This window comes from Pongo abelii, chromosome 8, assembly GCF_028885655.2.
Source record: "Pongo abelii isolate AG06213 chromosome 8, NHGRI_mPonAbe1-v2.0_pri, whole genome shotgun sequence".
NCBI classification, from domain to species: domain Eukaryota; kingdom Metazoa; phylum Chordata; class Mammalia; order Primates; family Hominidae; genus Pongo; species Pongo abelii.
Genome location: NC_071993.2, coordinates 24548097 through 24564375, shown reverse-complemented (window position 1 = coordinate 24564375; position 16279 = coordinate 24548097). Strand labels below are relative to the sequence as shown.

The 16279-nt window shown below is 41.0% G+C and overlaps 1 protein-coding gene across 13 annotated transcripts in view; it reads right to left on the bottom strand.

The window, feature by feature from the left end:
* Nucleotides 1-16279, bottom strand: part of KIAA1217 (KIAA1217 ortholog) — a 380568-nt gene that overhangs the window by 138123 nt on the left and 226166 nt on the right. The window lies entirely within an intron of this gene.

Here is a 16279-nt window from a genome sequence, read left to right as displayed (position 1 = left end):
TAGTACGCCTTATTCACAAGCGAGAAAAAGAAGACACGCACAAAGGACTGTGAGAAACAGATTATTTTAGGTACTTTGGGGGAAAAAAGAGTTACAATTTGCCCATTAAGAATGGAGAGAACAGAAATGTAGCTTTTATGCTGAAAAACAAAATGCAAGGACGATCCAGTTTCTAATTCGTGTGCCAAAGCTGCTGTTCTTGATGACCTCAGTCAAATCATTTAATTCTCTCAATTTGTTCATATAAAAGTGCTATTAACCTGCAGTTCCTCAAATACTATCCAATCGATGTTGGCTACTTGATTTTCACTAAATTTAAGGGATAGAGCCTTACAAAAGTGATAGAGAACACCTTCAAACTATAAAATCAAAGTTCTCCTTTCAGCACAGAGCAATACACAAATAAATGTTATTGTGAATGGGTATCATTACTGTTAAAACCCTGAGCCTCATTACCCACCTGGTAAGCAACACAGGAAGCAGAAGGACACACCAGGAATCCACAGACATGGACTGCAGTTAAGATATGCAGAAAAATGTGTGTGACCTTGGGCAAGGTATCTCTTTGTTTTCAAAACACTTTTATTAAGCAAAATAATGTACAATAAATTACATAAATGCCCATCAATCAATGAATGGATAAAGAAACTGTGGTATAGGCCGGGCATAGTGGCTCACACCTGTAATCCCAGCACTTTGGGAGGCCAAGGGGGGCGGATTGCCTGAGGTTGGGAGTTCGAGACCAGCCTGGCCAACATGGTGAAACCCTGTCTCTACTAAAAATACAAAATTAGCTGGGCGTGGTGGCGGGTGCCTGTAATCCCAGCTACTTGGGAGGCTGAGGCAGGAGAATCACTTGAACCCAGGAGGCGGAGGTTGCAGTGAGTCAAGATCACACCACTGTACTCCAGCCTGGGTGACAGAATGAGACCCTGTCTCAAAAAAAAAAAAAAAAAAAAAAAAAAAAAAGAAAAGAAATAAAAGAAAAGAAATTGTAATATATATAATATATATATATGATGGAATATCATATAAAAAGGAACAAATTAATGACATTTGCAGCAACCTGGATGGCACTGGATACTATTATTCTAAGTGAAGTAACTCAGGAATGGAAAACCAAACATCGTATGCTCTCACTCATAAATGGGAGCTGAGCTATGAGGACTTTAAGGCATAAGAATGATACAGTGGACTCTGGGGACTCGGGGGAAAGGGTGGGAGAGGGGTGAGGGAATAAAAGACTACAAATTGGGTTCAGTGAAACGGCTCAGGTGATGGGTGCACCAAAATCTCACAAGTCACCATTAAAGAACTTACTCATGTAACCAAATACTACCTGTTCCCCAAAAACCTATGGAAATAAAAAATTTTAAAAAACTGCATACATCTAAGGTCTGCAATTTGGTTAAGTTTTGATAGATGGATATACTTATGAAACGATCACCAAAATGAAGATAATGAATATCTGCATCACCCTAAAATGTTCCTTTGGGCCATTTGTAATCCCTTCCTCCAGCCCCTGAGCAATTACTGATCTGCTTTCTGTCACTATAAATTAACTTGCATTTCCTAGAATTTTGAAGAAATGAAATCATATGGTATATACTCTTTTGGTCTGCATCATTATCTTGAGATACATCCATGCTGTTGCTTATCTCAAGAGTACATTAAATGATGCAACTTAAACTCAATCAAATAAAATAGTAATACTTGACATAAGTACGAAAGCAAAGTGGTGTCAGGGTGCTTGGTTTTGGAAAAAGTGGAAGCCCCTTTGGGATCTGAGCCAATCTTTATAGGTATAGGGGCAAGAAAAAAAATCTGTCCCCCTGCGATTCTTATTTCCAAGGATCAAATAAGACTATATGTAAAAGTGCTTCAAAAGTCCAATATAAACTACCGTATCATCCATGCCAGTTCATTAACTAATGCAACACATATTTATTGAGCATCTACTATGTGCAGGCACCATACTAGGAGCTTGTAAAACAGCAGTGAACAAAACAAGATAGTTGCTCTCATGGACCGCCGATGCTGGTTAGCAAGAGACAGGCCATATGTCAGTTTAAGAATGAGCATATACTATATCACGTGGCTATTAGTCCTCTATAGGGAAATAAGGCAGGTTAGAGATAAATTTAACAGGGAAGGAAAGGATATTTCAGAGATTGTGGCCAGAGAGCCCTTCTTCAGATAAGATGGAGTTTGAATAAAGATTGAAAGAGGGAGAAGCCACTCTCCCACAGACATCTAGGAGAAGAACATATCAGGCAAAAAAGAAAGTACAAAGGCCTTGAGGTTGTTGGCAATAAACTAGGCTATTAAAGGAGCTGCCAAGATGCCAGGAATTGGAGCAGAGAGGTGAGAGGAGGGTGGCAGGGGATGAGCCGAGGCTTGTACTCTTTTATTCTGAATGAAATGATGGGCCACGCAGTATATTGAATAGAGGAAATGTGTGATGTGACTTAGGAGTTGGAATCACTACTTGGGTTGCCCTATGGAGACTGCTGGTGGCAAGAGGGGAACCAGTTAGGTGGCTACTGCACAAGTCCCAGCAAGAGGTAGTGGTGGATTAGGAGTAGAGGATGTAAGAAGTGTTCAGGCTCTATATACATTCGGAGGGTGGGCTGATAGCTCATGATTTATTTTTTCACATTGGTTTTATGAAATGCTTAACAACGACAATACCCCCAACTTATGAAGTGTTTGTTATGGTTCAGGCACTATACTGAACAATCAACTAATGTAATCCTCACAGCAATACTATGAAGTAGGTCCTATTTTTATATTCATTTACTGATGAGGAAACTGGGGCAAACAGTAGTTGGATGATTTGACCAGCATCACACAATGGCAGATGATGGGGCTGGGACATGATCCCAGGCAGTCTGGCTTCAGAGTCTATGCTGTTAACCACATGCTATATGACCTCTCAAAATTAACATATAAATAATATTTTGCTCAAGACGAACCTAGACCAATAACAAAATTGAGAAATATGTTATAATGGCCAATCATTTAAAACTTAGGGTCTTAAACCAAAAAATTCAGAAACCTCTTTATTTTTTTGTTAAGAACACGATAAACCAGTACACAAGTGGACACTTTTCATGGGTCCGCCTGGATAAGGTGGGGCTACAAGGCCACTCTCTTCATGATGATGGCCATAGGAATGGTGACTGCTGTTAAGGACTGCCATCAAGGTCACACTTTCGAAAACACTGACTCTAAAATGGAATTGGACATGAACACTTTCGAATATTATGGCCATGTCTGCCTTCCTTTTGATGAGTTCCTTCTTTCTGATACTTTGCTTCTGATTTTATCTTGGTGAAAGAATAGCTATTGGCCGAGCATGGTGGCTCACACCCTACAATTCTAAGATTTTAGGAGGCTGAGGTGGGGGGATCACTTGAGGCCAGGAGTTTGAAACCAGCCTGGGCAACAAAATCAGAACCCGTCTCTACAAAAAATAAAAATAGAAATTAAAAAATCAGTTGAGCTTGATGGTGTGAATCTCTGGTCCCAGCTACTTGGGAGGCTGAGGCAGGAGGATTGCTTGAGCCCAGGAGTTTGAAGCTTCAGTGAGCTATGATGGTACTATTGTACTCCAGCCGGGGCAACAGAACGAGACCTCATCACGTGCACGCGCGCACACACACACACACACGCACACATACACACACACGCGCACACACACAGCTATCTTCATCAAGGGCACAAAGTAAATAGTCTCCCGTGTTATCATCACTAATGATAAAACATTGCTACGAGACAGCCTGCTGTTCAGAACCATTTCTATAAAGCCAATCTTCCTCTCAAACTTCTTGGGAAATGTGTCAGGATTTTATACATGAGAAAATTAAGGTCTAGAAAGGAGAAGAGATTTGCCCAGGGTCTCTCTGGCTTATTCCATGACAGAGCTGCGATGGTAGTTCTGGGATCAGAATGTTCCTGATATTTTTATAGAAGGCTCTGAGCTCACCCAGTGACAGGTGCTTTTGTTGTTTCATCAGATGAAACTATTATGAAAGAGTTGGGCAAAATCATTCTGAAGTCTTCACACAAAGGAGTGGCAATCGTACACATTTTTAGAGTTTGAGGCTACATTTTGCTTAATGCTGTGTTTGGGTTTACTTCAATACTTCCTGCCAATGCTGAAATCTGTACACATTAAGGAAAGTAGGATTGTTCAATAACACGCCTGATTATAATTCTAACTTCAGAAGGCAACACATTTCAAATCTTTTTTCTGGTATATTCTCTATAGTCATCTTAAGTACAACAGATGAGGCATAAAATCTTTTATGAGTCAGTAAATAGAAGCTTTGGCTGCACAATGTTTCAGGTAAGATAAAAGTACTCCCTCTTTTCAATTGTATAAACTGGAGAGCTTTAGCTAAAGGGAGAAAAAGACCGATAGACCAGAGGGGAGTGTTCAGGTTTCTTTTATTTTAACCTGTCAACAAACATGTGCAACTAAGCCCTAGCGCCTTTTTCTAGGACCCATTACCAATGTGTGTGTTCATCCTGTACGGGGTGTGTGTGTGTGTGTGAATGTACCTTTGCATATTTAGAATTCAAGATTTTAGCATCCGGAGAAACAGAAACAAGATTTACATATAGGACATCCATAGATTTGTGGTTTTCTTTGATCTTCAAAATACCACTTCTTCTTTTCTCACCCATATGGGACAATGTCAAAAATTTCATTTCTATGTTCATAGCCTGATGAAGAAAACACCAAATCTGAATGTGAATTGTTGCTCGTCATTCTTCCAGGTAGCACAACTTGTTGAATGATGGGTTCCTGGGACACATGGCTTCACAATGACTGTTTGGAGCTGATATGATAGGAAAGGGAAGATGTGAAAGCCTTCTATTTTGTAATCAGTTTTGTTCACACTTTGGTCAATGAAATCAAATGAAAAGGGAAGACAGGAAAGCTTTCTGTTGTGCCCATAGTTTGGAGATGATTTCATATTTCATTCTATAAAAGGTAAGACTACTTCACCTTCAAAACACTGCAGCATTCCTTTTAGAAAATGCATTATTTCCGTATTCGTTATGCTCAGGAGGGGACAGGGAGGTTAAAAGCACATATGCTTAGGAGTTAGAGAGCCCTGGGTTCAAATACTGACTTTACCACTTACTGCTCTAACTTGTACTTTATTCACCCTGTGTTTGGCATTTGTTTCTCTTCAATAAAAAGAGGAAAAAGCTACTTCCTTTGAGAATTATAATAGAGACTGTGAAGTTAGCGGGTTTCCAGACACAGGGCAGATGCTCAGTAAATGACACCTCATATCAAAATAGCATCGTAGGTTTAGATACCATTCTGCCTTTTAATCATAAAAATATTTCAAGTACATGGATATCAGTCTCCTTCTAGAAAATAGGAGGACTTTTAGGATGCTTTCATTCTGATCACTCTCTCTGGTCTTTCATTGTTTCTGCCAGGTATTTTTATTTTGTCTTACTTTTAACCTCCTTACATGATTTATTAGGATTTATGCTTATTTAGGTTTTCCAAAAACATGTTTACTAATTTATTTTCTCACCATTACTTCTCACATTTAACTTTTTCCTTCTAGGTTTATTATCCTTCTTAGTGAAATATATGTATTTTTATTTTGAAAAAAATTATAATAAGTTGCAAAGAAATGTACAGGGAGGTTGCAGGCACTCTTTGCCTTCCCTCCTCCAATTATATAACTATAGGGCAATAACAAAACTGGGTCACTGGCATTGCTGCAACCCACAGAGCTTATTCAGGTTGATACACATACACGTGTATTCGTATGTGTGTGTGTATTTGTTATTAATTTTATGTTGCTCTATACAATTTTATCACATGTATAGCTGTGTGTAACTACTACCACAATTAAGATAATTGTACCATCATAACTGGCCCCCAAGTGCTACCCCTTTGTATTCAAACTCCTCTCTCCCACCTATATCCCAGTCCCTGGCATCTAATAATCTGTTCCCCATCTCTATAATTTTATCTCAACAGTGTTTTGTATCAGTGGAATGGTACAGTATGTAACCTTTAGAGACTGGCTTTTTTCTTTTTTCCTCACTGAGCATAAGCCCCTTGAGGTACATCCAAGTCATTTTGTATCGACAGTTTGTCTCTTGTTGCAGAGTAGTATTCCATGGTATGGATGTATCGTAGTTTATTCACCCACTGAAGGACAGACATTTGGGTAGTTTCTAGCTTTTGGCTCTTACAAACAAAGCTGCTAGTAATATTCATGTACAAGTTTCTGGGCGAATATAGTTTTCATTTGTCTGAGATAAATGCAAAAGACTGCCGTTGCTGGGTCCTATGGCATGTCCATTTTTAGTTTTTTTTTTTTTTTTTTTTTGAGATGGAGTCTCACTCTGTTGCCCACACTGGAGTGCAGTGGCACGATCTCAGCTCACTGCAACATCCTCCTCCTTGGTTCCAGAGATTCTCCTGCCTCAGACTCCTGAGTAGCTGGGATTATAGGCACACACCACCATGCCCGGCTAATTTTTGTATTTTTAGTAGAGACAGGGTTTCATCATGTTGGCCAGGATGGTCTCCATCTCCTGACCTCGTGATCTGCCCGCCTTGGCCTCGCAAAGTGCTAGGATTACACTCGTGAGCCACCGTGCCTGGCCCACTTTTAGTTTTAAAAGGAACTGTAGGGGTGGGCTCAGTGGCTCATGCCTGTAATCTCCGCACTTTGGGAGGCCGAAGTGGGAGGCTCCTCACTTGACCCCAGAGTTTGAGACCAGCCTGGGTAGCATGGTGAAACCCTGTGTCTAAAATAAATACAAAAAATTAGCTGGGCATGGTGACGTGCTCCTTTAGTCCCAGCTAGTCAGGAAGTTGAGGTGGGAGGGTCACCTGAGCCTGGGAGACGGGGGCTGTGGTGGAACTGTGATTATGCCACTGTATTCCAACCTGGGCAACAGAGGGAGACCCTGTCTCAAAAAATAAAAAATGAATAAAAGGAACTGCAAAACTGCTTTCTAGAGTGGCTATTCCATTTTACATTCCCACCAGCAATGTATAAGTGATCCAGTTTCTCTGAATCTCTGCCTGCATTGGGTGCTATCTCTATTTTTTTTTTATTTGAACTATACTGATACGTGTGTAGTGCTACTTCATTGTGGTTTTAGTTTGCATTTTTCTAAAGGCTAATGATGTTGAATATCTTTTCATGTGCTTATTTACCGTCTGTACATCCTCTTTAATGAAATGTCTCTTTCTGTAGTTCATCCAATTTCTAATTGGATTGCTTGATTTTTCACTATTGAATTTTAAGAGTTCTTTATATATTCTAGATACTGGTCCTTCATCAGATGTGGTTTACAAATATTTCCTCTCAGTCTGTAGCTTGTCTTTTCATCCTGTTAAGGACATCCAGGCCGGGCACGATAGCTCACGCCTGTAATCCCAACACTTTAGGAGGCTGAGGCGGGAGGATCACTTGAGGTCAGTTCGAGACCAGCGTGGCCAACATGGTGAAATCCCGTCTCTACTAAAAATACAAAAATTAGCAAGGCATGGTGGCAGGTGCCTGTAATCCCAGCTACTTAGGAGGCTGAGGCAGGAGAATTGCTTGAACCTGGGAGGCAGAGGTTGCAGTGAGCTGAGATCCTGCCACTGCTCTCCAGCCTGGGTGACAGAGTGAGACCCTGTCTCAAAAGAAAAAAAAAAAAAGGCCGGGCACGGTGGCTCATGCCTGTAATCCCAGCACTTTGGGAGGCTGATGGGGGCAGATCACTTGAAGTCAGGAGTTTGAGACCAGCCTGACCAACATGGAGAAATCCCATCTCTACTAAAACAAATACAAAATTAGCCGGGCATGGTGGTACTCGCCTGTAATCCCAGCTACTTGGGAGGCTGAGGCAAGAGAATCGCTTGAACCCGGAAGGCAGAGGTTGCGGTGAACCGAGATCGTGCCATTGCACTCTAGCCTGGGCAACAAGAGTGAAACTCTGTGTCAAAAAATAATAAAAATAATAAAAATAAATAAATAAATAGAATAAGATCCAATTATCAACTTTTCCTTTTATGGATCATGTTTCTGCTGTCATGTCTAAGAAATCTTCACAATGCTCCAGTTCCTGAATAATATCTTCTGTTTTTTTATCTAAAAGTTTTATGGTTTTCCATTTTACATTTAAGTTCATGATCTATTTTGAGGTTTGTTTGTTTTTTTGTATTAAGTGTAAGACTCAGGCTGAAGTTTTTGGGGGGAGCCTGTGGCTATCCCATTGCTTCAGTACCATATGCTAAAAAAGCTATCTTTCGTCCACTGAATTGCTTTTGCAATTTTGTAAAAATCAAGTGGGTGTATTTGGATGTGTCTATTTCTGGGTTCTTTGTTCTGTTTCATTGACCTATGTGTCTGCCAATACCACAGAGTCCTGCTTATTGTAGCTCTACAAGAAGCCTAAAAATCTGGTGGACTAATTCCTCCCACTTCATTTTTCTTTGTCAAAATAGTTTTAGCTATTCAATCTCCTTTGCCCTTTTTTTTTTTTTTTTTTTTTTTTGAGACGGAGTCTCGCTCTGTCGCCCAGGCTGGAGTGCAGCCACTCACTGCAAGCTCCGCCTCCCGGGTTCACGCCATTCTACTGCCTCAGCCTCCTGAGTAGCTGGGACTACAGGCACCCGCCAACACGTTCGGCTAATTTTTTGTGTATTTTTTAGTATACACGGGGTTTCACCGTGTTAGCCAGGATGGTCTCGATCTCCTGACCTCGTGATCCGCCTGCCTTGGCCTCCCAAAGTGCTGGGAATACAGGCGTGAGCCACAGCGCCCAGCCGCTCCTTTGCCTTTTTATATAAATTTTAAAACAAGCTTGTTTATGTTTACAAAAAAAACTTGCTGTGGTTTTTATGGGAATATTTTTAAACCTATAGATCTTTTGGGAGAGGAGTGACATCTTTATTTGGCTGAATCTTCCTATCTATGAAAATAGTATGTCTCTTCAGTTATTAGGTCTTTGACTTCTTTCATCAGCATATGGTAATTTTCAACATACAGATCATATACATGTTTTATTTATTTAAGTATTTCATGTTCTCTGGAACAACTGTAAATGGTACTGTGTTTTTTATTTTGGCTTCCATTTGCTCATTCTTAGTATACAGAAATGCAATAGATTTTGTATGTTGATCTTGAACTCACTCATTACTTCTAGGAGAGTTTTGTTTTGGTACATTCATTGGATTTCCTATGTAGATCATGTCATCTGCAAACAGAGACAGTTTTATTTCTTACTTTCCAAACTACATGCCTTTTATTTCTTTTTCCTGCCTACTGCAGTGGCTACCATGTCCAGAATTATGTTAAGAGTGGTCAATTTTGGATCTTTCCTGCTTTCTCTTGTGGACATGTACCCTAAAACTTAAAGTATAATAATAATAAAATAAAACAACAACAACAACAAAAAAAAACAAAGAAGAGTGGTAAGATCAGACACTCCTGGCTGTTCCCAATCTTAGAGGGAAAGTATGATGTTGGCTGTAGGTTTTTGGTAGATGCTCTTTATGAAGTGAGAAAGTTCACCTCTATTCCTAGTTTGCTGGGAGTTTTGTGTTTTTTTAATCATGAATTGTTGTTGGATTTTATCAAATATTTTTAACCGTCAATTAACATGATCATATGATTCTCCTTCTTCGGCCTGTTCATATGGTACATTACTTTATAAATTTTCAAATATTGAACCAGCCGTGCATACCTGGAATAAACCTCACTTGGTTGTGATGTATTATTGCTTTTACACCTTGATGAATCTGATTTGCTTATAATGTATTAAGGATTTTTGTGTGAAACACACATGTTAATAGTACTTTCAGCGAGTCTGTGAATGGTAAATACTCCTAATCTTGTTTATCTTAAAGTGGGCTCTTTTTGCCCTCACTCTCAAATAAAGCATTTTGCTGGATAAAAAAAATATATATATATTGGTTGATGGTAACTTTTTTCCCTTGGATTTTGAAGCTATTACTCTTGCTTTCTGACTTCTTGGCTTATAAAAGCATGCTGGTATTAAGTTTTCTTTTCTTTGAAAGTAACCTGTCATTTCTCTCCAGCTGCTTTTAAAATTTTCTTTTGATCTTTGATGTTTTGCAGTTTCTCCAAAGTGGGCCTGTGTGTGTGTGTGTGTGTGTGTGTGTGTGTGTGTGTGTGTGTGTATGTTTCTTGCTTGGAATTTTGTGTTATTTTTCAATCTTAAGCCTCAGGTTTGTCTTCAATTCTAGAAAAATTCTCATCTATTCTCTCATCCACTATTGTCTTTCCCCAATTTTTTTCTAGCCTTATCTTCCAGAATTCCTCTCAGACATAGGTGGCCCTGGTTGCTTTATCCTGCCTCTAAATTGCCCTTTCATGTTTTCTCTCCTCAGATTGTGAGATTTCCTCATATTTATATTCTGGTTGACTATATCCTCTCTTCAGCTGAATACTCTGGACTAGGGATTTCAATGATCCTGATTATTTTTATGTTAATATATAGGCTTGGTGTGATTGTCTCTAGTATTGTTCACAAATATTCCAGGTCCATTGTTGGACTGCACTTCCTTGTCCCCTTTGGAGGTAAGCATGGCTCTGTGGCTTCTTTTAACCAAAGCATCACTTCTTGCAGAAGCTTTAAGAGCCAAGATTTGTTATGCTCCCTTTATCCTGCTTCTGTGACATGTTAAGATGGGGCTTCCATCAGCATGGGGACCCTGGGTGGCTATGACAGGCAGGACCTCTTGCACTGGGCAAGCAACTTAAGCAAGAAATAAACAGTGGTTGTGATAAGTGCTATTGAGATTTGGGAATTGTTACTGCAGCATTAACTAGCCTATCCTGACTGATATACTGTGGGAAGTCCCCAAAATGCAGGTCCAGGCTTCATCCCTGTACACGGTTCCTGTCTAAGGTTTTTGTTTCTCCCAGATAATTTTCTTTTTTCTGCCCCAATTCTCAGGTCAGAGGCAAACCTCTTTGCTGCTTTCCTGGGCTGTGATTAGAGTCCTATCTACCCATTTTTAAAAAATAAATGATCAGCTATTTGAACCTCTAGGCTATTTATGCAGGGGCGATTAGTCCATCTATCTGTTCATTTTCCTGTTGCTATGTAAGTAGCAAAGTCCTAGTTCAAAGACATGGTACCCATCTCTGAAATATCCATGTCCATGGTTATTTCCACTTTGATATTCTTCTTCACTTTTGGAATCTGGAGATTTCCTTTCACTGCTTTCAAACTTGCCATGTATTATTATTTTTTTGTTATTATTATATTTCATCCTGGGTCTCTATGTGTTTGTGGTGACAAGGGGTACAGTTAGCATCTAAGATCCCTCATGCTGCTATATTGCTAGAAATCTTCTGATACTCATTCTTTCCTATTAGCATAATTTCTACGTTTTTTGGACTCTTTCTGAAGCATTATCCACATTCAACCTCACATTAACTCTCTCCATGCTGGAATACCTCAGTCACATTCTTAGATCTGATGGACCCAGGAAGTGAAAGACAGAATTGAAAAGAGCAGTGCAACATAGAGTAGCCATTAGAATTTAGAGATGGGATCTACGATAACCTAAAATATAACTCAATGACATGTTACCAATGAGAATAAAGACTATCAGAATTCAGCCGACCGATCTAAAATGTTAATTATTATAAAATAACTCATGAACTTAGCAAATGAAACACAATGTGAAAGGACAACGATAGAGCATTTTTTTGAATTGGGAAAGAGATGAGGTTTGAGTTAACATCATCGGTAAAAAGAATAAGTTAAAAGTGAGTACATCACAAATGAGAAATGTCTTAATTTTAACCATTATGATGTAAATATTTCTAAATGAAATTTGTAATGTCCTATCTTAGAATGTAACAGACATTAAGAAAAAAAAACCTCAGCTCATTGCTATGACCATCAGCTAATTTACAGAGTACTTAGTATATATCAGGCAGTGTATTAAGAACACGACCTATATGATCTCGCTGGCTATGTACAACTACAGTTGACCCGTGAACAATACAGTTTGAGCTGTGTGGGTCCACTTCTATTGTTATGGTAGGCAGCTAGTCAGGCATGAGCGGGGCAGGAGGGAGCTCCCTCCAACCCCACCAGGAATGTCAGGCAACCATCAGGTGATGGTCAGGTGGTTGTTAATGGTCTCTCTAAAATAATAATTGGTCGCAGCCAGTACCAGGGAAAGGCAGTTTCCCTATAAATAAAAACACTTGAAATTGGTAATTGGCAGCTCAGAAATTGGGCCACTAGACTTTGGTTTGCACATTTAGAGACAAAATGGCAAAGCATGACCTTCTGGGGGCATGCTGCTGGAAAAGGGAAGAATGCCTCAGGTGAGCATATGTACAACTGCAGTAAACACACTGTGTATGCTCAGCTCTTAAGTGTTAGCAGGTCACTGTGCATGCGGGCGGCCCACCCAGAGGAAAGAATCATGGGAAAAGGGACACAAGACCCCTGAAATATGTCGATATATAAAAATGCCACACTTGACCTCCAAGGTGCCTGCCTGGGTCTCTTCCAAGTGTACTTTCTTTACTTTCCTGTTCTAAAGCTTTTTAACAAACTTCCACTCCTGCCCTGAAACTTGCCTTGGTTTCTTTTTCTGCCTTAGGCACCTCAGTCAAATTGTTTCTTCTGAGGAGGCAAGAATTGAGATTGCTGCAGACCTGTACATATTTGCCACCAATAAGTCGGATATTTGCCATTCTTAACAGTATGTGGATTTCCTTTTGCTTCTGCTACCCCTCAGACAGCAAGACCAACCCCTCCTCCTCTTCTTCACCTTTATTCGATGTGAAGATGATGGGGATGAAGAGCTTAATGATGACCCACTTCCACTAAATAAATAGTAGTTTCTCTTAATGATTGTCTTAATAAGATTTTCTTTTCTATAGCTTACTTTATAGTAAAAATAAAGTATAGACTACATAGAACATACGAACATGTGTTAATTGACTACTTATGTTATTGGCAAGCCTTCTGCTCAATAGTAGGCTATTAGTAGTTAAGTTTTGGGGGAGTCAAAAGCTATATGTGAATTTCCAACTGCATGGGGAGTCAGCGCCCCAATCCCTGTGTTGTTCAAGGGTCAACTGTACTCTATGAGGTAGGTATTTACAGAAAGCGCACAGAAATTGATTAACTTGCCCAGTGTCACAGACAAGGCAAGTAATGGAACCCAGATGAGATGACCCTGATTACTCTGCTGGCTGCTTCTGGATACACTCAGTGTCCTTTTTATTAGGGGTGGGGTTGTGGGAGCAGCTGTAGCTACAGGTATCAATGGCACAGGATAGGGTGGAATAATTGCTGTAGAGAGAAATACGCCCCTGTGGCTCCAGCTTCATTGCTAGAATGTTCAAGTGATCCCTACATGGTTATTAGAGGAATCTTATTACTATAGTCACTGCTCTCATAAGATACCTTCCCCCTTTTCAAACTGTCAATTTCTAGTCATCCTTCAAAACCCAAATCAAATGCTACTTTTCATTAAAAACTCTCCCAGTTATCCAAATAAGATCTTTGTCTTTTTTACTTTTTCGTACATTGTAGTGGTTAAGTATGTAGGTTCTACAGACAAGGCTGCTTGGGTTCCAATCTTGGCTTTGCTGGTTGGTGTGTTAGATACCGCCTAGCATAGAGTGAGTGCTTAGCAAATGTTAGTTACTATGGTGATGTTTGCATCATATCCTGGGTTAAGAGTTTCTTACATTGGCCAGGCACAGTGGTTCACGCCTGTAATCCCAGCACTTTGGGAGGCCAAGCCGGGTGGATCACGAGGTCAGGAGTTCGAGACCAGCCTGGCCAACATAGTGAAATCCTGTCTCTACTAAAAATACAAAAATTAGCCGGGTGTGGTGGTGCGTGCCTGTAGGCAGGAGAATTGCTTGAACCCAAGAGGTATGAGGTTGCAGTGAGCCAAGATGGCACCACTGCACTCCAGCCTGGGTGACAGAGTGAGACTCCATCTCAGAAAAAAAAAAAAAAAGAGTTTCTTACATCTATGCCTTCTCTATTAGAACAGAAACTCCTGGATGGCAGAAACCAACCTTAGTCTCATTTCAAAGCATTTACAGAACCCAGATTCCTTTCCCTACTCACTCTGCTAACACTCTCATCTTCCTGGATTATTGCAAGACTCTTAACTGGTCTCCCAGCTCCTGTCCACGCTGCCTGTAGTCTGTTCCAAACCTAGTAGCCAGAATAGTCTTTAATTCTGAAGTGGCGCCACTGATCCTACTTCTGCAATGAAGCAGACGTTCTCTTTCCAATGTGGCCAGTGGAGCCAGAGTCTTTGTTTTGCAAAAGCCATCCAATATTTGGCCTGTTACCTTTCTGACATCATTCCGATCACAGTGGCCTTTTTGCTGTTTCTTGAATGCTCCAGGCATGCTCTTTCTTGGGCTTTTGCACTGACTGTTCCTCTTCCTGGAACTCTCTTCCCCCAGATATCTGCATGGCTTACATCTTCACATGCTCCAGGTCATGGCTCGAAGGCTGCCTTCTCAGTGAGGCTCCCCCGTCCATCTTTCTTAAAATTACAACTCTCCCATCTTCACGTCTTCAGTGCTCTCTGTATCCCTTCTCCTGCGTTATTTTTCTCCATAGCACTTATACCATCTATTATATATTTTATTTCTTTATCAGCTGCCTCCTCCAATGGAACAGAAGCTCCAGAAGCTCAGAGGTTTGTGGCTCTTTTATTAACTTAAGAGTGCCTGGTAGATACTTGGTGAGCATTTCTTTTCTTTTCTTTTTTTTCTTTTGAGTCAGAGTCTCGCTTTGTCGCCCAGGCTGGAGTACAATGGCACGATCTCTACTTACTGCAACCTCCACTTCCTGGGCTCAAGTGATTCTCCTGCCACAGCCTCCTGACTAGTTGGGATTACAGATGCCTGCCACCACACCCGGCTAATTTTTGTATTTTTAGTAGAGACAGGGTTTCAGCATGTTGGCCAGGCTGGTCTCAAACTCCTGACCTCAGGTGATCCACTCACCTCGGCCTCCCAAAGTGCTGTGATTACAGGAGTGAGCCACTACGCCTGGCTGGTGAGCATTTCTTAAAAGAATGATTTTCTTTCTTTCCACCTAATAAAGCACCATGTACATTGCTGGCGTTGGTATGTAGTTTCAACTGAGTTTTTACTCTTAAGAAGGGTCCTATAGGCTGGGCTTGGTGGTTCATGCCTGTAATTCCAGCAGTTTTGGAGGCTGAGGTAGATGACCACCTGAAGCTTGAGACCAGTCTGGGCTACATAGTGAGACCCCTGTCACTACAAAATTAACAACAACAAAATAGCCAAGTGTAATTGATAGTACGCACCTGTAGTCCCAGCTACTCGAGAGGCTGAGGTGGGAGGCTTGCTTGAGCCCAGGAGATTGAGGCTGTAGAACTATGACTGCACCACTGAACTCCAGCCTGGGTGACACAGCAGGACTCTGTCTCTTTAAAAAAAGGCTCCTATATTAGGTGGTTCCTTTAATGAACCAAATGAAAGCACAAGAACGTGCCTAGCCCTAGAATCAAGAAAGGCCAATTACTGAATCAAAGCATAGAGCATCTTGTTCCAAAGGAACTTTCTTTTCCAGGGACATTCTCAGGTGCACTGGCCTTAAGCACTGGTCCTTTGCCTCATCCACACCATGAATGACATCAACATCTGGTTGCTAAACTGACCATGCTTGGAGCCAGAGTGTCCCTGGTGCAGGAGAAGGGCAGGACACTGGTGTGGAAAATCCTTGAATGAAGTAACTTGGGATGTATGTGTAGAGTGGTACAAAGGCATAAGAAAAGATTACCCTCCAAGACCGGAGCAACAGGGCGGAGGTCAGATGTTGAGTCTAAGGGTGTCCAGCTGGGGAATGAGGTGGCAGATGAGGTGATTCAGAGATCAAGTAGGGATCAAAGATAAGAACGGCAAAGAATGGGGGAGAGAGAGACCTGGGTCAGGAGGAAGGCTCCAGAGTACCTCAGTGAGGTCCAGGCTAGTCACCTGTGCTGGGATTCAGTCCTCTAGTTTCACGACATGATCCAGGCCAGACCTCTGCATTTCCTCCCTGCAAGGGCCTCTATATTTTCCTGCCAATGTAAAATGACAACTTTCCATTCTCCACTGGGGACTGATTCACATGCCCTTATGTGGTGATGGTGGTCACTGAAATAACCATTTCATTCTTTCTGAGGGCATGTCTCACCCTCAATCAGTGGTCCCCTGACCTGCAGCATCCATGTCACCTGGGAACGTGTGAG